Source organism: Halichoerus grypus, chromosome 15 (assembly GCF_964656455.1).
Source record: "Halichoerus grypus chromosome 15, mHalGry1.hap1.1, whole genome shotgun sequence".
Lineage (NCBI taxonomy): Eukaryota > Metazoa > Chordata > Mammalia > Carnivora > Phocidae > Halichoerus > Halichoerus grypus.
The window spans coordinates 13410238-13432398 of record NC_135726.1 but is presented as its reverse complement, the minus strand read 5'-3'; the positions used below and the strand labels follow the sequence as shown (position 1 = coordinate 13432398).

At 48.4% G+C, this 22161-nt stretch overlaps 1 protein-coding gene across 1 annotated transcript in view; it reads left to right on the top strand.

Moving 5' to 3' along the window:
- The first annotated feature begins 3521 nt into the window (after positions 1 to 3521).
- Positions 3522 to 22161, top strand: part of CMTR2 (cap methyltransferase 2) — a 54925-nt gene continuing 36285 nt past the window's right edge. The window contains exon 1 of the mRNA XM_078063525.1: positions 3522 to 3655. The gene's annotated coding sequence lies outside the window, so the exon portion shown is untranslated. The remainder of the gene's footprint in view (positions 3656 to 22161) is intronic.

The window sequence follows — 22161 nt, the reverse complement described above, 5'->3', positions numbered from 1 at the left end:
TTGCCTGGGGGAGGTCCTGGACATGATTGCAGTGTGGCCATAGTGACCTCCAACTCTGCCTTGGGACAGCCCTGCATCATTCGTTTTAGATGCATGATTGGAGTCTTTCTGGGAGGCCCATCCCTGGGCCCATCTCAGATACAGAGGGCTGCAAAGCCCAAGCAAGTCCCTTTGTCCTTCGTCCCCAAGCCAAGCACTGCAGAAGCAGTCATGTTGAGGAGTTACAAGCTCTGCTCAGGGGTCAGAAAGCTGCGGGTTCAAAACCCACTTAATAGTTGTGAGGCCATGAGCAAGCTCTTTGACCCTTAGGAAAAAATAGAGGTAATAAAAGTGATATCGGTCACACACAGTCAGTGTAAGGAACAAAAGTAATGTAGTCAAGGAGTTAGCTAGCAAGAATCCTGGCAGTGGTATGTGCTTAACTAAAACGTGGTTATTATATGAACACAGGATGTTAGGAAGAATTTTTCTTGTTGTTCTGGAAAGGGGCCAAGTACCGCACTTGCCAGGCACCTCCTGTCTGAGGGACTCATGATGCCTGGCCTTCTCTTTAACCAAGGCCATGGGCTGTGCAAAGAGAAGGCGCTGGCTGGGGTGGGGGTGGAGGTATATGGAGGGAGCCTTAGCCTTTGGGGAGTGCAGCCTTTGTGGCTCCTCTGAAGCCAGGATTTGTTGGGGGGTCTCCAGAAGACCTTGCCAGGTCATGGGGGAATGCCTGCAGTGAGGGGCCTCTGACCAGCCCAGCCAGTCCTGCAGCAGAATTCTGGAGTCTTGGCCCCATGTGAAGACAGAAATGGTGCTGTTTCGGACTTAGAGCTGTCTGAAGGCCCACATTGTCCTGTCCGGTGCCTAGAAGGATTGCACCCCATCCCTGTTGTGTGCAGCCTTTGGAGGTGGCTGTTCCTCCTGAGAAAGGTACATGGAGTTGAAGGGCGGCGCGGAAGACAGACCTGCTGCTCAGCCTTTGGTGCTGAAGGAAGTCGGGGCTCTAGGAAAACCTTCATTCCACTCTGCTGGATCCCCTGACTCCCCGGAGACCAGCAGCTCCTCCATCCCGCTGGGACCAGACCCGTGAGAAGAGCTCCTCCCCGCTTCTCCTCCTGGGGAGGAGATGTCTCAGAGCCAGCCCCCACCTCCCTGTCATGCTCAGCCCAGGAGGGAGCCAAGAACCTTGTCTGGCTGCGGTGCGGGGAATGGGAAACTTTTAATCCGAGAAAAGACTGGAGTTTTAGGTTAGACTGGATCAAGTTTAAACTAAACATGAAGAGAAAACCGTGGACTCAGAATAGGAAATCGCGAAGGGATGGGAAACAGAGATTCGAGGAGCGTATTTGAAAGCAGTGATTACGCTTGTATCTCCATGAATGGAGACTCTTGTAATTCACTTAGGCGCCTGAGGTTTTGCTACTCTCCCAGGACCTCCCTCTCACATTTTATAACACTAATAAGGATGATGACCACAAGGATACCTTTAAATGCTTTGATAGAGGGCTTGATATGTTTGGTTTGGTTTGGGCCTTAAAATTAGCCTATCGGATGGGCAGTGCCCATTTTAAAGATAAGGATACCAAAGCTCAGAGAGATTAACACCCAACCAAGACCCAACAGGGGTGGGATACCGGAGAATACTCTGGCTGCTGCAGTTTCCAGTTTCCAGGGTATATGGAGTCCTTGGGGACCAGGTGCCAGATCCCCCCAAGTGTGTGCAATGTGCTTCCTAGATCCTGGCCACAGGGCGCCTTGCCCGACTTGCCCTCTGCCTCAGGGCCCACAGTCGCTTTCCGGAGGGAAGGGGGGGCCTGCTGACGGTGGTGAGAGGCTGGAGAACAGATGACAACTTTGCAGCCAGCACCCACTGGGCCCAGATAATTGGCAGGGCTCCTCAGAGCACCTGGTGTTAGTTTGGAGCACATCAAAGAGAAAACCAGAAGCCTGATCGGGTTCCTCCCTCTGCCTGGAACTATTTCTTCCAGATATTGCTTCTTGGTCTTTATAATGGTCAGGCCTGGCTACCCAGGTGCCAGAAAGCTGGCCTTACTTCCCAGGAAGGAGGATAAAAGGAATGCAGTAGCCCAGCAGTTTCCATGGAAACGGATCAGGTGGAGGAGAATAGAGTCCAGAGGAACCCAGAGGTGGGAGCAGGACTTTTGAGTAAACTCGGTCTGAAACCTGAGAATCTATGGACAAAATAGTTGCCTCCGAGGAAGGGATTTGGGGCACCAGAATAGCAACAGGGTGTGGGATAACAATAGTGGGGGCTGGTGAGTGACACCCTCCACCAACAGGCAGAGCATGGGGCCTGAGAGCTCAGGCTCCAGAATCCCATAGGTCCCTTTCAGCTTTTGCTTCTGCTGCTAATCAGCAGTTCTGCCAAGTGATGGCTGTGTGACCCTGGGCAAGGTTTCTACCCTCTCTGAGCTTTCGTTTTCTCATGGGTGAAATGAGGATAATTCTAGTAGCTTCCTTGTATGGCTTTTGTGAGGGTTAAACATGGTAACACATGTAAAGGGTGATGTAGGGCCTGGAACATCATAAGCACTCAAATGTTATTATAGATGGGAAAACTGATGGCAGTTGATAAGTCTAATCCAGTCAATGTAGCCCATCCGCCTGGCCAACGTGATCGGTTCAGGGATAGGCAATGAGAGATTGTATCTCAGAATGTGGAGCAGCTACAGAAAGGTCTCCCTCTCCACTTGCAGATGTTCTGGTGTGAAGCTGTGAGGTCTGGCGTTGCTGCAGCCATCTTGAGACCATGAGTGGCCTAAGATGGGGAGGGGCACAGAGAGGAAACTGAGGATGAAGCCCATATTGCAAAAGGTTCGGCAGAGAGACTGTAAGAAATTGGGTTGGTGTGATGTTGGGGTCCCAGAGCAATGGTCAAGAAAGAATTCTTGAGACATTTTTGGTACAAAAAGTGGTTTTATTATAGCACGGGGACAGGGCCCGTGGGCAGGAAGATCTGTACTGGGATTGTGAGGAGTGACTGATTACATACTTTTTAGTTAGTGGGGATTAGGGATAGAGTGTAAGTCTCTAAGGAATTTGGAGCAAAGCTTCCAGGACCTTGAGGGGCTACTGCTGTATAGATGAGATTCGTGAGACCATTCAGATGTGTATCAGTGGGCCATGTGTTTGAAGGATGATTGTTACCATATATCTTGGGGTGGGGTAGAGATAAAGGAAGTTTCCGAAGGGATTTTTTTTTTTTTTTTTTTAAAGATTTTATTTATTTATTTGACAGAGGGAGAAACAGCGAGAGAGGGAACAGAAGCAGGGGGAGTGGGAGAGGGAGAAGCAGGCTTCCCGCGGAGCAGGGAGCCCGATGTGGGGCTCGATCCCAGGACCCCGGGATCATGACCTGAGCCGAAGGCAGACGCTTAACGACTGAGCCACCCAGGCGCCCTCCGAAGGGATTTTTATTTATTGATTTTTGATTTTTAATTTTTTCTTAGAGAGAGAAGGAGAGAAAGAATCTCAAGCAGACTCCCCGCTGAGTGCGGAGCCCAACACGGGGCTCCATCTCAGACCCTAAGATCATGACCTGAGCTGAAATCAAGAGTCGGACGCCTAACCGACCGAGCCCCCCAGGTGCCCCTCCAAAGGGATTTTTAAAGAAGACTTACAGGATCCAGGAGGTCAGGCTAATGTCAAGGTAGGGTAGCTTTTTGTGGCTAGCAAAGTATTAACATTAAGGCAGTTGAATTCCTTGAGGGAGGTCACTCTGCCTGTCTCAGGTACTTGTCAATGGGCTGCAAGTTGTAAGGAAATTTTATTTTATTTTTTTTTTACATTTCTTTGGCCTTTGACATTATTTGAATTGTTGGATCAAGCCGAGCCTGAAGTACCTTTGGACTCCTCTGTTACATGAATTGATATACACCCATTAGTGTTGGATTTTGTTTCATTTGCAACCAAAAAGTTCCAACTCCTAACCCAAGAAGAGGGCAGTTGTTCTAATGGAAGCTGGACTTGGGAAACCTTTTGGAACCAAGGCTTCTCTCTTTACTGTTTTCTTAGGGTAGCAGGGCCCCCCTTTCATAGATTCTCTCTCCATCTGGATCCTTCCTCCATTTTCCTTCTCTCACACAGCAAGCATCCTCAAACGTCACCTTTTCCTTCCTATCCATAGCCACCCAGCGTCAGTTTGTCCTCTAGAGTCACAGCTTCCATTTCTCCCCATAGCCTCGGCCTCTCTCTTTCCCTATTCCAAATTCCTAAGGGAAGAATGTGATTGGTCTAGGTCATCCTTTTGTGTTGGGCCATTCAGATCCTAGGTTGCTGTTGCGCTCTGCATGGTACCCACCCCTTGATGAGCCCAGCCGTGGCTGGGGACGGGGAGCGAGGGCAGGGCAGGGAGATCACAGGGTCTCTGTCTCAACTACTCAACCCTTCCACTGTAGCACGGAAGCAGCCACAGACAATATGCAAACAAATGAACATCACTCTGTTTCAGTAAAACTTTATTTACAAAAACATGGGGTGAGCTGGTTTGGCCTATAGGACATAGTTCACTGATGCCTGATCTAGTAGAAAGAGTTCTAGGCTCTCTCTAACCTCTCCAAGTCTCAGTTTCTTCTATGAAATAGGGACCGTAATAGAACCCATGTGGAAGGACTGTTGTACACGTCAGTAAAATGACTTACGGAAATTATTTAGCACAGTGTTTGGCACAGAGTGATAGATATTAGCTGCTTTTATTCTCTTTATCATTGGGTGGGATTGCAGAATAACTGGATTCTAGATCCACCTATTTACTTTGTGAATCTGGAAGAGTCCCTTCATATTCTCTGAGCCGAGCTGGGAGCTGGTCACCTCCTCTTTTCAGAAGGTGGGACGGGATTGCTAAAGAAAGGGTTGGAGGAACTGGAGAAAGGCGAGACTCAGGCAAGGAGGGCAAAGGGAAATAGAGCTGCCGTGAATCCACATCTGCATGGACTCCGTGTGAGGCTGGCTTGATCTCTGCTCAGGGACCTGGCAGGGAACCCTGGGCTCCATTTGCAAACAAACCTGCTCTGTTTCCTGCCAGCCTGGGACTTCCTGGTGGCCAGGAATTTAGAACCTTTCACCAAGGCTGGGAATAGGGTCCCTGAAGGAGCAGTGTCCCATGTCCCTCTTTCAGGATTTCCCAGGATGCAGCAGGGATATTGGAATGAAGTGCTCGAAGATAAGGGCTGCATTCCATTCATGAATGAATTTGTTTAAAATTTAATTCATCCATGCCAAAATTTAATTCAATCCAGGTGTGGGATCTGTGGCCAAGGAAGGGGATGAGGGTTGCCCAATGGTAGTTGCTGCCCCCCAGATAGGACTGGACGCACCTGAGCGGTCCAGGCGGGGAGGGACAAGGCTGCCATTCTGGACCAGTGACTACAGGGAGGACCCAGTGTTTCTCCAAGTGACCTCTTCCCTCCCACCACTAGTTATCTGGTAACCCCTGCCCTCCCTCACACTGAGACACTGTCCTGCAGACAGAGGCAAGAAAAAGATGGAAGAGACAGTATCTATCCAAAAGAAACTAACTCCTCCAAAAGTTCCCTTCTAAGCGAAAACAGCATGGTGGTGCCATAAATGGGCAGTTTTAAAGCATGCTCCCCCGTTCCTGTCCCTGCTTCCCAGCAGGCCGGGAACAATAGGTGGATGATTACATCAACTATGGGAAACAAAAAACCTGTATATTCCTGTGCATCTGTCTGAGTGATCTGTGACCCTGCTACACTCAGTTCTTTGTCACCCCCCTGGAAAGGAAGTAGGGACCCGTCTGTTTTGTTCATATTTCCCCAGCTCTCCTAGGCACTCAGCGAATAATTGTTGAATGAATGAATGAATGAATGAATGAATGAAGGGCAGCAGAGTGGAAGAGGCTGTTTCTGTGTTTAGAATCGGGACCCTCTGGAGGCTCTAGCAATGACCCCAGGCACTGAGCTGGCCAACTCAACTCCTGGCAATCAAGGGCCAGGCAATGCGCCCATTTGGGTTGCCCTCAGGAGGGCAGCTCCTCTCTGTGCTGGGGGCTGCAGCACCAGCTGGTGGGGAGGAGCGGGCTGGCTCTCAGCCTTTCTCCTCATTCACTAATCCCCAGGCCTGGCTCAGGGCTGTGCCCTGCCCTGCCTTCCTGATCATGTCACTGGGAATTCCCTCAGAGGCAGGCCCCAGGGTGGGGCTTGCGGGGAGCAGGTCTAGGCTGGAAGAGACCACAGTGGGACACTTCCTGGAACCTTCAGCTCCAACTGGGATTGCTGATGGTCTGAGACAGGAGCCAGAAGCCCAGGCCCAGGCCAGCCCAGCCGGGGCTGGAGGGTGACAAAGGAGGAGGTCCAGAAGGATGAGAGGAAGAGGGGGAGAAGGGTAGGGAAGGGAATGTGGTTTTCCAGGAGTAGCAGAGCCAGTTAGTGAGGTCTGGGCCTCCAGGGTCACCTGTTTATAGTACATGCCAATGGCGCCCTGCCGAGGTCCTTCTAACAACGGGACAGCATTCTCCAGCAGCTGTGAGTATTGACTGCTAGGGCATCGTCCTCTGGAGAATTGCCACCTTGTCCAGAGATGCTCCCCACAACCCCACATGGGACGGCCCACAGCCAATGACTGACGGGTACACAAAACCATGGGCTGGCCCCTTGCCTCAAGGTGAGAGAACCCTGTGGTACCATTCATGCTCCAGGACTCCCTGTGGGATCCCGCCCAGATCAGACCAGCTGAACCTGTAGCTTTGCCTGCCTTCTCCCGTTGCCCCATCCCCCTTCCCTGCTCCTTCCAGGTTTCTCCTGGGCCCCCTCCCACTTCCCTCAATAACTCACCTGCCCCTGTCTCGGGCTCTGCTTTCAGATCAGACCTAAGACATAGTCTCAGACTAAAATCTCTTTTGCCACTTGCTGGGAAGCCCAGCTCCGCAGTCAGGACCCCAGTTTCTGATGGTGTCTAGAAACGGGCGTTTTCACATGCGGGCGGGGTGGTTTCCAGAACCTCCGTGTGTCAGCAATTCTAACCCAGAGCTCTCGCACCGCCGCTCATCAGCTGCTTGAACTTGGACCAAGGCTTTAGTTTCTCCGAGTTTCTATTTCTGCATCTGAGGAATTGGGATCGTCATACGATCTTGCAGGGCGGCTGCAAGATAGGGAGAGCCCGGGGGAGCACAAAGAATCTGGCTCGGAGTCAGCTGTGTGACCTTGAGTGTGCAGTTAATGTTTTTAGTCTCTGTTTTCTCATCCATAAGACAAGGATAATACTAGTACCGAAGTCACAGGTTCCTGAGAGCTCTAAGGACAAAGCCTGGCCCCTTAGTAAACACGAGCCAGAGGAGCTTTCTGTGGGGCCTGCCAGACTAAGTATACTCAATACAGAGAGAGTGTTGTTCTTAGTAATGGGTATATACCTAAAGTTAGTTGGCAATAATAATAATAATAATAATAATAATAATAATAATAATAAATACCTTAGGTAATTTGGGAGAGGTGCCTAAAAGGTGGCCCAGGAGTGTGGCACATGGGACCCTTGGGGTCTGATGCATGGGGTGTGGACTGGGGAGGGGTAGGCGGATGGAACCCCTCCTGGCTCGCTTCTCAGTCAGCCAGCACGAACCCCAAGGCCACGGTTCTGCAGCCTCCCGCCGTTTATCACCCTGTCATCTCCACACTTGAGAGCAAATCCCTGGGGATCATGGGCCAAACACGCAGAACAAGGAGCTGCTTTTTTTCTCTAGGTCTGGAGAAGGGGAAGCAAGGATGGCGAATAGCAAAGGGTGACCAAGGGCTTGTCCTTGCAGAGAGGATGGTTTGATGGGAAAGGTGCAAGTTGTGTCTCTCATGAGGAGCGGGGGTCACTGACGTGTGACTCTCAGGCACGTCCAGCCACCTCCTGTGTCTGCATGGCCTACAAGCTGGTTTTTTCCATTCGTAAGGGCTTGGAAACAGTGGAAAGAAAAATAATATTTTTATGAAAATTATATGAAATTCCCATTTCATTGTCCATAAAAGTTTTACAGAGACCCAGCCATGCCGTCCGCGGTGGCTCACATAGAGCAATGGCAGAATGCAGGCCCCCAACAGAGACCCTACGGCCTGCAAAGCCGGGAACGTTTGCTCTCTGGCCCTTTCCAGAACAAGTTGGCTGGGCCCTGACTTAGAGCATCAGGCTGATCAAGAAAGGTCAGAAAGTAAGAAAAGCAGAAAGCACGTTGCTTCTCCCCTGCTCACATTTGTTTTTCCTCTGCTTCCTGCTCTCTTCAGTCATCTTTCCCTTCCAATGCTTGGTCCTTTCTTCGCGCCTGGCTGATGCAGAGGGAAGAATCTGATTAATAAACTCACACTAAGGTGTTGGTGACCTAATGCATTGCACCCTTCTTCTGCCCCAGGAGATTGGACTAAAGGAATAAATCTTTGCGAGGTGGAATTTTGGGAACTGAGGGCCGAGTCTTGTGTGTGTATGTGCGCGCGTGCGTGTGCATGAGAGAGATGGGGGCAGAGAGAGGTTTCTAATCACAGAGGGTGGAAGCTGCTGAGTCCTGGCCCAAAGGAAATGGCCAAATAGATTCTTTGGGAACGAACCACCTGGGAATGAGCAGGAGGAGCTCGCCTTAGCTCGCCTTAGTGGCTCCCGGAACCTGGGACCTTGGAGGACAGGTTAGAGCAGGTGCCACCTGCTCCGATGTGAGCTCTAAACCTGCCTGGTGCAAGGCTCCTTTGATGGCCAGGAGGACATGGAATCTGAGAACAAGCTGGGACAATGGGGGTATCACCTCTCCCCTAAGGCTCTGCCCAGGAATTCGGCCCCCCCGTGGCTTGGCCAGAGGACAGGTGATAGCTGGCTTTGCACCTTTGTTGGCCTCAACAGACACTGGCTCTGCGGGCCTTTGGTGTGCCTTTGTGTGGTAGTGCACCTTTGTCCTTCTCTTCTCCCTGCGGCCTGGATCTGAAGGGCAGCCCCAGTTGGAGAGCAGGCCCGCCTCAGCGAGCTGCTGTTCAGCCCCCCCAGACTGCGGCCTGAGCCTCCTGACTTCAGGCTCTCACTGGCTGGACGGCTGCCACGGGGTTCTGCCCAGCCTGCCTCCCCTGCTGTTAATTCTCCAAGTTGCCCTCCCTTACCAGAACCGGGGCAGGCTTTCTGAAATGCCGGTTGTGATGGGCTGGATTGTGTCCCCCGCCTAACTCATATGTTCAAGTCCTAACCCCCAGTACCTCAGGTATGACTGTGTTTGGAGATAGGCCCTTTAAGGAGGTCATTAAGTGAAAGTGAGGCTGTTGGGGTGAGTCCTACTCCAGTCTGGTGGAGAAGAGGAAATTTGGACCCACAGAGAGATATGGGGGGTGCACGCAGGGAGTGAGAGGGTCACCGCCTGCAAGCCCGAGAGAGGTGTCAGAGGGAAACCGACCCTGCTGACGCCTTAATCTTGGACTTCCAGCCTCTGGATCATGTGAAAATAAATTTCATAAGCAATATAGTTTATGGCAGCCTTAGAAGACAGACACCAACTTACCTCTCTGTCTGAAATCCTTGACTCTCTATCATATGCTGTGCCTTGTGCTGGAGAGCTCTTTCCCCAACCTGGCAAACCCCTCCCTCCTTCCAGATTCCTTCCCGCTGCACCTCCTCCTCCGGCCTCCCTGAGGGGACTGCCAGGTGGGGCTCTGATGGATGTTCCACACTGGATTCCCCAACGGCCTGTCCAGGTGCTCCTGGAAGACAAAACCTGTGCCTCATGGGTCTCTGTGGCGCCGGGACTCAGCTCACAGCCAGACTCGTGATATGTGTGGCTCCTCTTGGGGAGTGCGTTGTGGGAGGTCAGTGCTGGGCTGAGACTTCATCTGCACGATCTCATTTACCTTCCAGCCGTAAAGTGGGCATCCTGCACTTTCCAGCTCCTAATTCTGCAGCGAGTAGTAAATATTATAATGTACCTGAAGTGCTTGGCACAATGACATGGGCATGTGACAGCTTCTATGGGCTTTGCTTCTACTCACACCTGCTCCCTTCTTCAGGGAACCCCTGAGCCACTTCACCTGCAAGGGAACCGGAAGTGCTCATAAGGGGTCAGGCAGAGGCCAGGACTTTACTTGATGTCACACCCTGGCTTGGCCTCCTTCCCCTCTGCCCTGCTCCCTCCACCCCTTTACTGGTTCCTCATGTGGCAGCATTTCATTGGTAAATCACTTGCCCCCAAATCCTTGTCTCAAGTTCTGCTTCTGGGAGAGTCTCATGTAAGACGGGGTTGGCAAACTTTTCCTGCAAAGGGTCAGATAATAAACACTTCGTAAATATTTGAGGCTTTGTGGGCCAGAGAGTCTCTGTCGTACCTACTCAACTCTGCCATTGTAGCAGGAGAGCGGCCATAGACAATATGTGCATGAATATGCATGGCTGTGTTCTAATAAAACTTTATTGACAGAAAGAGGAGGGGGGGCCGAACTTAGTCTGGGGGCCATGGTTTGCTGATCTTTGCCTGAAGACAACAGCCCTAGAAGCTTGGTGCTCTGTTCCATCCTTATAGATGAGAAAATTGAGGTACAGAGAAGCTAAGTAGCCTGTCCAAGGTCAAATGTGGGTCACACACAGGCAGGGTCTGTGCACTGGTTCTGAAGCCTCCATGCAGAACTGGTCCCTGCAACAGAGGTCTAGTAAGCGAATGGCCCCAGGTGTCTAGCAGGGAGGTAAGAAAAAGGGGTGGCAGGGGAGAATGTTCTGGTTGGCTTAACTCCCTTCCACCTCCAGAAGGAACACCTGCAAATGGGTGCTTGGGGTGGGGTTGCAGGGATGCATCTCCCTTAAAGTTCTGCGTGACTGCCACTGAGTTATCACTCAGTTCATTTGCCTTCTTAAAGCACTGGGTGGACTGAGAAGACTCCTGGAATCCTTTGCGAAACCTATGTGTTGGAAAGATTTTAAAAATAGCACCAGGCCCTTTGACAAGATGAGCGTTAATTACCCTGCTGCTCTGGCACCCAGCGGTGTGCCGCCACGGTGGAGGCTTGGAGTGAGGCTGTCAGTATGCCCCGAATTTTCCAGCTCAGGCCAGGGAGCTGCTTCATTATAAGGGTCTCCAACCTGAGCGTGATTCTGTCGGGGATGCGGCAGAACCTGCTTTCTACGTGTGTCAGGGAGTGGGGTGGGGCAAGAGGGGCCCAATCCGGCCCACGCAGGGGCTGACCAACCCAGGAAGCTTTCTGGCCAGCTGTGTGTGAGAGTGTGTGTGTGTGTGTGTGTGTGTGTAAACTTTTCCTTAGTAAAAATAATTTATAATTAATTATTGTAGTAAGTGTTGCTAAACAAAAAGAAGAAAACCCACCCACAATCCCACGCCCCGAGTTAGCGATTTATTAACATTTGGTTTAATTTCTCCCAGTCTTTTGTCTATGCTTATATCTATATATTATTTATTTATTACCAAAATGGGATCCTTCTGTGCATTTGGCTTAGTGCCAATGGCATATTTTGACCATGGCATTGTATAGACTTCTACATTGTCTTTTGAAATGGCCATGTATGATATATGTGCATGCATGGACCCTAACTTCTTTACTTACCAGTTTCCTATTATTAGGGAAAAGACATCAATTCCGGTCATTTTACTGTTATTTTTTTTAAGATTTTATTCATCCATTTGAGAGAGAGAGAGAGAGAGAGAGTGCACGAGCAGGGGGAGGGGCAGAGGGAGAGGGAGAGAGAAGTATACTCCTCACTGAGCAGGGTGCTCCATGCAGGACTTGATCCCAGGACCCTGGAATCATGACCTGAGCCAAAGGCAGAAGACAGACGCTTAGCTGACCGTGCCACCCAGGTGCCCTTAGTCATTTTATTGTTATAAATAAAGTAGCTAAGTCTTTGTTTGAGTCCTTGATGATCCTCTTACGTTTTTAGGTGTGGAATGGCTGAGGCTTGGGGTAACCGTTGGGGAGGTTGAAATCTCATCGATCTGTTACAAATGATCTGCTGCTTCTTTTTTTTTTTAAGATTTTATTTATTTATTTATTTGACAGAGAGAGAGATCACAAGTAGGCAGACAGGCAGGCAGAGGGAAAGGGAGAAGCAGGCTCCCCGCTGAGCACAGAGCCCGATGTGGGGCTCGATCCCAGGACCGTGGGATCATGACCTGAGCCGAAGGCAGATGCTTAACCATCTGAGCCACCCAGGCATCCCAATGATCTGCTGCTTCTTGACAAGACATTCTAAAGGAGCAATTAAGGGCACATGTTCTAAAGCTTGAGCAGCTGGGTTTGAATCCCAACTCTGTCTAAAAAAGGTTTGGGACCCTGGGCATATTACTTAACTTCAGTTTCTTTATCTGTAATGTTGAACTATCCAACTTTGTGCTACTGGGATAATGATTTGACTCTGCCACTGCTCTGCCTTTGGGGTCCCCTCCTGCTTTTGCCTTTGGTTCTGCGTCCCGAGCCTCACTGAGGGAACACATGAGTGGCAAGTCCACCACAGGGCCTTTGCACTTGCTGTCCTTTCGGTATGATACATTCTTCCTCCAGATTTCCACATGGTTCACTTCCTCACTTCCCTCAGGTCTTGATTCAGATGACCCCCTTTCTGATTATCCTCTCTCCATCATTCTCTGTCACTTACTGGGCTCTATTTTTCTGAGACTACCATGACCTCCTGATGTACAACATGTCTATTTGCTTTTGTCTATTCCTCTCCCCCCCCACCCCACCCTGAGAATATAAGTTCCTTGAGGGCAGGGAGTTTGTTATCTGAATTATATTGCCTGTTGCATGGATGGTGCTTGAACGTAATTTTGGGCATGGATGAATTTTGCCTGTGAAGCACTGAACATGGTGCGAAGCCCAGGCTGGTGCAGAATAAACTGTTATTCACCTACTAGAAGAGCTGAATGGAATGGTTGGGAGGTTGAGATGGTGTTTTCCGGGGATCTGAGCAGCGTGTCACTGAGGGAGCAAGAGGCGGGAGGTGGGAGGGATGTCCTATTTGACCACTTGTCCAGCTCTTGGTTGAGTGGGGTTTGGGGCTGGGCTGCCGGGCACTGGGGAGGTGTGGCCACGGTGCCCCCCTCTCTCCCCTCTCTGCTCCCTTTTCAGGGACACTGCCCCTCCTTCCACAAACACAGCGCCTCCTCTCAGTGAATCCTTCCTTGGGCTGTTTGATTTTGAAGGGGAGCCAGGCATCTGGAAGCCCGGGAAGAGCCGAGGGCCCTTCCTTGTCCTGAGCTCGCTCTCTTCTGGGGCTGCATTTCCCTTCTCATTTACACTCATTCTCTGCTGCAGTGGCCCAGAATTGCATGCTGCCCTGAACGCTCTCCCTCACTCCAGGGCTTTTAATGTGCTGTTCTCTCTGCAGGGAGGACCTTTCCATCCACCCCCTGCCCCACGGCATCCCACTACCTCTTACCCATCCTTTCAGGGCTCAGCTCAGGTCTCGCCCCCCATCCCAGTCCGATGCCTCTGCAGCCCCCACACTTCTGTCCACATTGATTTTCTCACACTGTGTTTTTTCACTGGCCTCTCTGATTTAACTGTCCAGGTGTACACAGGGACTCTGCAATACTCACTGTGTGTCCTCAGCACCTTGCCCGACACAGAGAAGGTGCTCGTATTATTGGGTGAGTGGATTAATAATGATGAAACAGGCACCAAAAGTGTTAGGGGTGGGGAGAGGCGGCTTCCGGGGTGGGACACCTGCTCATGGTCACGTGGTTCATTGGTGCCAGGGCCTGGAGTCTCGGGTCTGTCTCAGGCTAGGCCCTTCTGCAGTGTTTTGGATAAAGCATCCTTATGTGTCTGGAGTAGTGACATTCTCTGCTTGGTGTCCCAGCCCTGTCGGATTCAAATGCTTCAGCCAGTTTCTATAAATGTGAACATTTCAATCGGGCAGCAGCTGCTATGGTAACGGGCTGAATCTTAGAACTTGGGGACTGGGAATAGACTGGAGACCAGGTAACTTTCAAGAGGCCCTTTTTGAATTGTGCTGGTATGTGGAAGCTCACCAGGGACATCTGACTTTGCCCAAGTGCTCCCTGATGCCGACACTCAGTGCTTCCCTCTCTGTGGGAAGGGATCTTCAGGGGTTTCACCGGCCATATTTGTGCTATCTTCAGCTTATCCTCTTGGATCCCAGGTTGTTTGGGACTTAGAGGAGGCAGGCTGAGATTTTTCTTGGTACACTGAGGTGATAGGACTGGGGAAGGACATAGTAAAGCAGGGAGAGGAAGGTCACTCTCACCTTTAATATTCTGCTCCGGTCAAACTTGCAAGTAACAATTTAGGCTCAGGGGCACTTTCTCCTTCTGGAGCTTTCTCAAGTGGTAGGACAATGTTTTTGAAACATTAACTGATAATATTTTCCCCATGGCATTTTTTTCTTCCCATTCAGACTGTACTGCTCTGTGGTCAATATTTTGCAACACATGCAGCTGGTGCATATGCATACAGCTGTTCAGGTTGTGCACTGTGTAAGTCCATTCAGGCTGTGTGCAAGATGCTTCTCAAATTGTGCAGTGTGCTAACCCTGAGAAGGGAGGTAACAAAAGAGAAGGGAGATGCTTCAGGGATTTTGCATTCAAAAGCCTTGGCCTTGGGGGAATGAAATGAACTCTAAGTATAGATGAAAGGATGAGAGAATGGTGGATAACCAAGAATAAGGATTCTTCAGCCCCAGTCTAAATAAAGATTCCTTGAGGTATCAGAGGGAGAAGAGAGTTAGTGGCTTATTGAGAAGAGGACCCTGAAGTCTGCAACATGGGCCAAGTCCGGGTCAGGGCAAGGGGTGTATGGCAAAAATCATCAGTTTGCTGCATCCAGGAGTCTCAGAGACTTGTGCCCCATTTTCCAGATGGTGCTTCAGAAAAGAAAGTGCTGCATGGTAAATCTAGGCCTAAAAGGGTGAGGGACGGCAGGATGATTTCAGTGCCGTGGACACAGCATCAGAGCCAACCAGAGAGCTGCTGAAAATGAACGATCCCGTGGCCAGGATGGGCCATGACTGAGCAGGCTTCTGTGTGGACCAGCAATCAGGGAGGATGTGGTGGCTGAATCAGGAGGCCCAAGTGGATGGGGATCGCAAGAATCAGATCTCCCTCCACCTCCACTCCTCAATGGTCCTGGAAACCTGTGTTGGGAAATGGGATTGGGGGGTCCTCAATTTGGCTCAGATTTGGTGTCTGTTCTCTGGTGGGATGAGGAGTGAGAATAGAGATTAAGTTGCATTAAAGACAAATAAGGTAATGTTTCTTGTAGTCAGTCCTGAGTCTGGGATGCAAGATTTATTCCCTCAACACATTGCTCTCAGATTCTCAAAAAGGAGCCTTGACTGGCTATGGTTATCCAGCAGGGCTGCTGGTTAGCCGTGGGGAGCTTGTGAAAACACCTGCATGTGCTCTTAGACTTGAGAACCAGACTGTCTCGGCGGGGCTGGCCTGTGTACTCTATTAGCTAGATCAGTGCGTACACAGTAGCCGATGAGACTCTTTCTTAGCTGAATTTGCTGTGTGCTTTGGAGAAGCTTCTTCCTTTTTTTTTTTTTTTTTTTTTTCCTGTTTCTTTATTTATAAAAATGAGTAAATCCCCTTTCTGCGAGTGACTCCGAACAGTCTGAAATTCTCAGATGACAGATCTTAAAAGAAACATATAGCAATGCTGGTCATTAAAAAACATTCGTGATTATTGTTTAAAAAGGGAGTCTTTGGGGCGCCTGGGTAGCTCAGTCCAACTCTTGATCTCAGCTCATGTCTTGATCTCAGGGTTGTGAGTTCAAGCCCCTCTTTGGGCTCCATGGTAGGCGTGGAGCCTACTTAAAAAAATAACTAAATAGATAAGTAAATAAAATAAAAAAGGAGTCTTTGTCGCTTAGAAATTCGTTCTTTAATATTAACAGATGAAATAATAATAATTAAAAAGCCTAGTTACCTGTAGGAGGGGACAAGGACCAAAGCTGAACTTAGCAGGATGTATAACCTTTTCTGTAGATTTGACTTTGAAACAGTGTAAATGTTTTCTGTGATTCCAAAACAAAATTAACTCAAAGTGGAAATAACAATCTTGGAACAAGGAAAGAAACACAAGTCATGTGAACCTAATTGTGTGTTAGGTTTGTGGCACACAAAAAGGAAACATTTTATCTGACTTTTAAAACCCAGTATTTTAACTGTACACAGTAGAATATAACCTAAGGGCAAAAGAACTGAAAAATAGATCTTAAAGTGTTTCCAGTAAAAATATCATGAGAAATAATATTGATATTATTATTCAAAACTATTTCATACACACACATAGTAAAGTAAAGCAAATAAGTAATGATGTCATTAGAAAGTACGATTTTTCAATATGAGCGAAGAGAAGCAAATATCAAATTAAGGGCTTTAGGAAAAATTCTGTAATTTAAAATTTGAATTGGTAATATCAGTTTAAATGTATGATGCACTTTCTTTTTTGAGATATACACACGCATGTTTATATTTCCTACATCTGTGAACCCCAGAAGCTAAGACCCCCCAACTCCATAGCAGTGAGAGGCCCAGGGCCCAGTTCATGGTCTCCCAAACCACTCCCCACCAGAAGGGGGGGTATTTCTTTTTCTTTTCTTTAAAGATTTTATTTATTTGACAGAGAGAGAGAGCACGAGCACAAGCAGGAGGAGTGGCAGGCAGAGGGAGAGGGAGAAGCAGGCTCCCCACTGAACAGGGAGCCCAATGTGGGACTTGATCCCAGGATCCTGGGATCATGACCTGAGCCGAAGGCAGACACCTAACCAACTGAGCCACCCAGGTGCCCCCTGGGGGAGGGGGTTTTTCAACAAAAGGCAATTTAGATCCTGATTTGAACAGAATAACTGTAAAGAAGCATTTATGAAATGATATCAGGAAGATGATTGGGAAATATTTAATGGAATGAAGGAATTATGGTAATTGTATTTTGGCTCTGTTTTTATTTATTTATTTTATTTATTTATTTATTTATTTTTTTAAAGATTTTATTTATTTATTTGAGAGAGAGAATGAGAGACAGAGAGCATGAGAGGGAGGAGGGTCAGAGGGAGAAGCAGACTCCCTGCTGAGCAGGGAGCCCGATGCGGGACTCGATCCCGGGACTCCAGGATCATGACCTGAGCCGAAGGCAGTCGCTTAACCAACTGAGCCACCCAGGCGCCCTTGGCTCTGTTTTTAAAAAGATATATACTGAAGTATTCACAGATGACAACTCTTGGTTTTGCTTCAAAATAATCCAGTAGGAATGGGGGGAAAAGTGGGTGGAGATTAGAAGAAAAAAAGATGGGGCAAATACTAGTCATCAGTGACATGCGGGTTGGTTGTATTTTTCTCTGTACTTCTGTGTGTGTTTGAAAATTTCCACAGATTTTTTTTTTCTTAAGTAGGAGGAAAAGAGGAAGCAGGGGGAGGAGGAGAAGGAAGAGTAGTGGGTATTCCGTAGATGTCCCAAGTTAAAGCAATTTTAGGTTGTCCTCAAGGAGAGAAGTCCAGGCCTCTAGGGAACACAGCCATTTCTCTCTGCCCCAAAGGTCACAGTGCCTACTGGGCAGAGAGACACATGACTGGTGACCTAGACAGAGATTTGGGAATCACAGCAGTGAATTGGATAATCCATTTAGAGGCAGCTGGCTGAGCTGGCCTGGTGGAAGGGCAGCCAGGAGCCTGGCATAGGCAGAGAGACCCAGGGAACAAGGAGCTGTGTGCCCTGGGTTTGTAAAGGGAACAAATCCCACTTTTTTAAAATTTAATTTTGTTATGTTATGTTAGTCACCATACAGTACATCATTAGCTTTTGATGTGGTGATCCACGATCCATTGTTTCCGTATAACACCCAGTGCTCCATGCAGTACGTGCCCTCCTTAATACCCATCCCCAGGCTAACCCATCCCTCCACCCCCCTCCTGTAAAACCCTGTTTGTTTCTCAGAGTCCATAGTTTCTCATGGTTCATCTCTCCCTCCGATTTCCCCCCCTTCATTTTTCCCTTCCTTCTCCTAAAGTCCTCCATGCTATTCCTTATGTTCCACAAATAAGTGAAACCATATGATTATTGACTTTCTCTGCTTGACTTATTTCACTTAGCATAGTCTCCTCCAGTCCCATCCATGTTGATGTAAAAGTTGGGTATTCATCCTTTCTGATGGCTGAGTAATATTGCATTGTATATATGAACCACATCTTTATCCATTCATCTGTTGAAGGGCATCTCGGCTCTTTCCACAGTTTGGCTATTCCGGACATTGCTGCTATGAACTTTGGGGTGCATATGGCCCTTCTTTTCACTACATCTGTGTCTTTGGGGTAAATACCCAGGAGTGCAATTGCTGGGTCATAGGGTAGCTCTATTTGTAATTTTTTGAGGAACCTCCAAACTGTTTTCCAAAGTGGCTGCACCAACTTGCATTCCCACCAACAGTGTAAGAGGGTTCCCCTTTCTCCACAACCCCTCCAACATTTGTTATTTCTTGCCCTGTCAACTTTTGCCATTCTAACTGGTGTAAGATGGTATCTCTATGTGGTTTTGAACAAATCCCACTTTTTAAGGTGGTGTAGTCCTCCTCAGAAGGGATCACTGGGAAGGTATCAACTTAGTCAGGCTCTGGAGGCACTTGTCTGATTCCAGGTTTCAAGTATTTCAATAATGCTGATGCTTTTTTTTTTTCAGATTATGAAAGTAATGTAGTCCTAATAAGATGTTATTAAATAACATGACAAAAAATCGTAATGTGTGAAAGGAGCCAAATATAATGGAATATAGACTATAGTATTTCATTTATATCAAACTCAAAAAGAATGGAATTAAACTATGTTGTTTAAGATTTATTTATTTATTTATTAGAGAGAGAGCATGAGATGGGGGAAGGGCAGAGGGAGAAGCAGACTCCCCGCCGAGCAAGGAGCCCGATGTGGGACTCGATCCCGGGACTCCAGGATCATGACCTGAGCCGAAGGCAGTCGCTTAACCAACTGAGCCACCCAGGCGCCCTAAACTATGTTGTTTAGAGATACATGACTAGGTGGTGATTTTATTTATTTATTTATTTAATTCATTAATTTATTTATTTTTAAAAGATTTTATTTATTTATCTGACAGAGAGAGACACAGCGAGAGAGGGAACACAAACAGGCGGAGCGGGAGAGGGAGAAGCAGGCCTCCCACGGAGCAGGGAGCCCCAGGATCATGACCCGAGCCCAAGACAGATGGTCAGGCTCCCCAGTTAGGTGGTGATTTTAGGAAAAAAGAAGGATGTGAGGAGAATGGTTATCTTAAGGGGGGAAGGAGGGAGCTAGGGTCAGAAAGGACAGAGCTGGGGCTTCTGGAGTCTGATAAGGGTGGTGGTTATGTGGGTGTTTGTCCTCCAATTTACGAAGCTGCAAATTTATGTTGTATGTATGGCCCTCTAAATGTGTCATGTTTCACAGTATGAATCTAGAAACACTATACTTTGCCTGTAGAAAATTAGGAAAATAAGAAGAAGTACAAAAAAGAAAAAGAAGAGTCACCTATGATCACTCTACCTAGAAGCTGGCATTTTGGTGTGAATCCTTTGGAGGGAATCGAGCTTGGTAGTTAAGGAGTACACTTTGGAGTTAAACTGACCCAGCAGGGTTCAGATCTCGGCCTTGCCACATACTAACTGAGACCCTGGACAAGGGACAGAAGTTCTCGACTGCAAAGACAATACCTGTCTAGGAAGGTTGTCATGGGGATCGAATTAAATAATGCACGAAGAACACCCAGAATGTAATAAATGTTCAATCAGTGTTAGCTATTTTTGGTTCATTCCAATCTTTTTCAAAGCATATGTATACGTATGTCTAATTTGTATATTATATGCATATATATGTAATCTATATGTTTTTTGAAATTATGATCACAGTTCTTAGTAGTTCTGACTTGAGACAATTAAAAAAAAAAAAAAGCAGTGATCCCTTATGGAAGTCCTTAGAGGGACAAATCGATAAAGCCTGAATAATCTGATATAACATCCAAAGCTGTCTATAACCTACACTACTCCGTCATTCTCCAAAGATTGAGTATCTGCCCATGCCTTTCCTTACACCATTCCCTTTGTCTGGCATCCCTTCTCCTTTTTTGCTGGTTGAAATTGGACTCATTCTTTGGGATCCAGCACAAGTGCTTTGCACAAAATCCTCCTTGGTCCTGTGAACTGGGGCGGAAGAGAGTAGTCCTCCACCTGGACACTCCTGTGCTGTGGAGGGGGGCGGAGTGGACAAGCCCACACTTACCTCCTACCTCCCAGGGACATGTGGAGCCTAAGTCAGTATTTACCTACAAGGGTGATGAACAGGTCCCCAAATTGCTACCTGCTGATCAGAAAGTCACTGGAAAGAAGTCTCAGGTCAGGGTTCGGGGTGGAATAACCTACCCAGATGCTAGGGCCTTGAACAGAATTTTAAACAGTTCAAGCTACTATGACTCCTTCGCATCATCTAAAAGCTGAAAAAGATCGCAGACTCAAACATAGAAGAGACTTTTTCTCGTGTAGGAAAAATCCAGAGGTGGGTGCCTGGGCCTCATACTAGAGGCTCCACAGTGCTGTGAGGCCAGTTGTCCTCTCTCTGCTTTGCCATCTCCAGGGCACAGCCATCCTTACGTCACCACAGGGCCTAAAATGACTGCCAGTGCACCAGCCATTAGATATTCAGGCCAGGATATAAAGGGACATAAAAGAGCATATGTCTTCCTTTTAGAAGAGTCTTTCCAAAAGTCCCATCTGACACTTCCATTTACATCTCATTGGCCAGGACTTAGTCACCTGGCCATACCTAAACTCAAGGGAGTCTGAGAAGTCTCGCTGCCCAAACACAACTGGCATGCTGTTATAAAGAAGGAAGGTGAGACTGGTTTGTTGGGAGAAGCACCCGGCAGCTTCTGCCTCTGCCAGAGGCTCTCCCCTCAGGCAGGCTTAGCTGCATGGTGCTCACCTGTGAGGGGAGCCGGCACTGAACAGGCATTTCTGGGGAGGACAGTGGGCTAAGGCGGGGCACATAAATGTCCCAGTCACATAGAAGGGCCCTGGGGGCCTAGAAAGTCGCTGTCCTGCATGGCACTGGTTCCTTCGGGCCTCCTACAGCTTCTGTCCCTGCTGTGTCCTTCTTTTGACCCCTCCTTGAAGGACATCCTCCCAAACCCCAGCTCTGAGGTGCGCTGATGTGACTTCCAGAAACTTTCGGAGTTGGCTGTTTGCTTTTTAGTACTCTATACTTCTCAAAGTCTTTCACACACATGCGTCTGCTTTATTCTCACCAAAGCCTCATTTGGTAGTAATAGGTACTGTTTATGGGTCTCGCCATAGGCCACGGAAATGCCGAGCACTTTTATATGCTCCATTCTCACAATGATGGAGGGGCCAGAGCTGCTGGAAGCCCATTTTTCAGATGAACATGTGGAGGCTCTGAGAGGTGAACTGGCTTGTCTGAGGTCACAGAGGTTGTGGTTGGGGTTTGAACCTGGTTCTGTCTGATTCTGAAACCCCTGCTCTTTAACCATAAGGCTAGGTTAGTTCTTATTCTTATTTGATAGTTGAGAAAAATAAACCCAAAGGAGATTAACGTGGCTTGTAAAAGCTTATAAACCAAGCGGGTGGTGATGCCAACATCAGGACCCAGGCTCCTAGCCCTCTCACCATTGAGCTGTGTGGTCCTATTAATCAGGACCTCGGCACATCATCCAGGCCATGGGCTGATACGGCCCAGAATTACCCCTAGGATCCCTGCCCCCTCCTCACCATTTCCAACCCAGGCAAGGATCAAGCCAAAGGGGGGTTTGTGAGGTGTCGGGAAGAAGCTGCAGACATAGTGGGAGGGAGCGATAAGCATCTTCTGAATTGTGAGCTGAATCTCTTTGATCTGAAAATCGATAGGAGTAAATTGGTTAGACCCACCAAAGCCTTTCCCTGCCGTGCCCTGCATGCAATAGCTCTTGAACTTGCTGTGGTCACCAGTCCTGCAGCATTGTGATGCCTTCAGAACGGCCCCTGCAGCTGCCCGTGTGGAAAAGCAGGCATCAGATGGACCTATCCTTCTGCCCGTACCAAAGAGGAGGGGTTTTTGTTTGTTTGTTATTGTTTTTTTTGCTGATTCCAGCCCATGCCATGACTTTGACATCTCTTCCCCACTGTTTGGCAGGCACTGTCCCAGAGTCTTAGCTGTAAGGAGGCCCAGATTTAAGAGACCTTTATAGAAAATGCCAACTA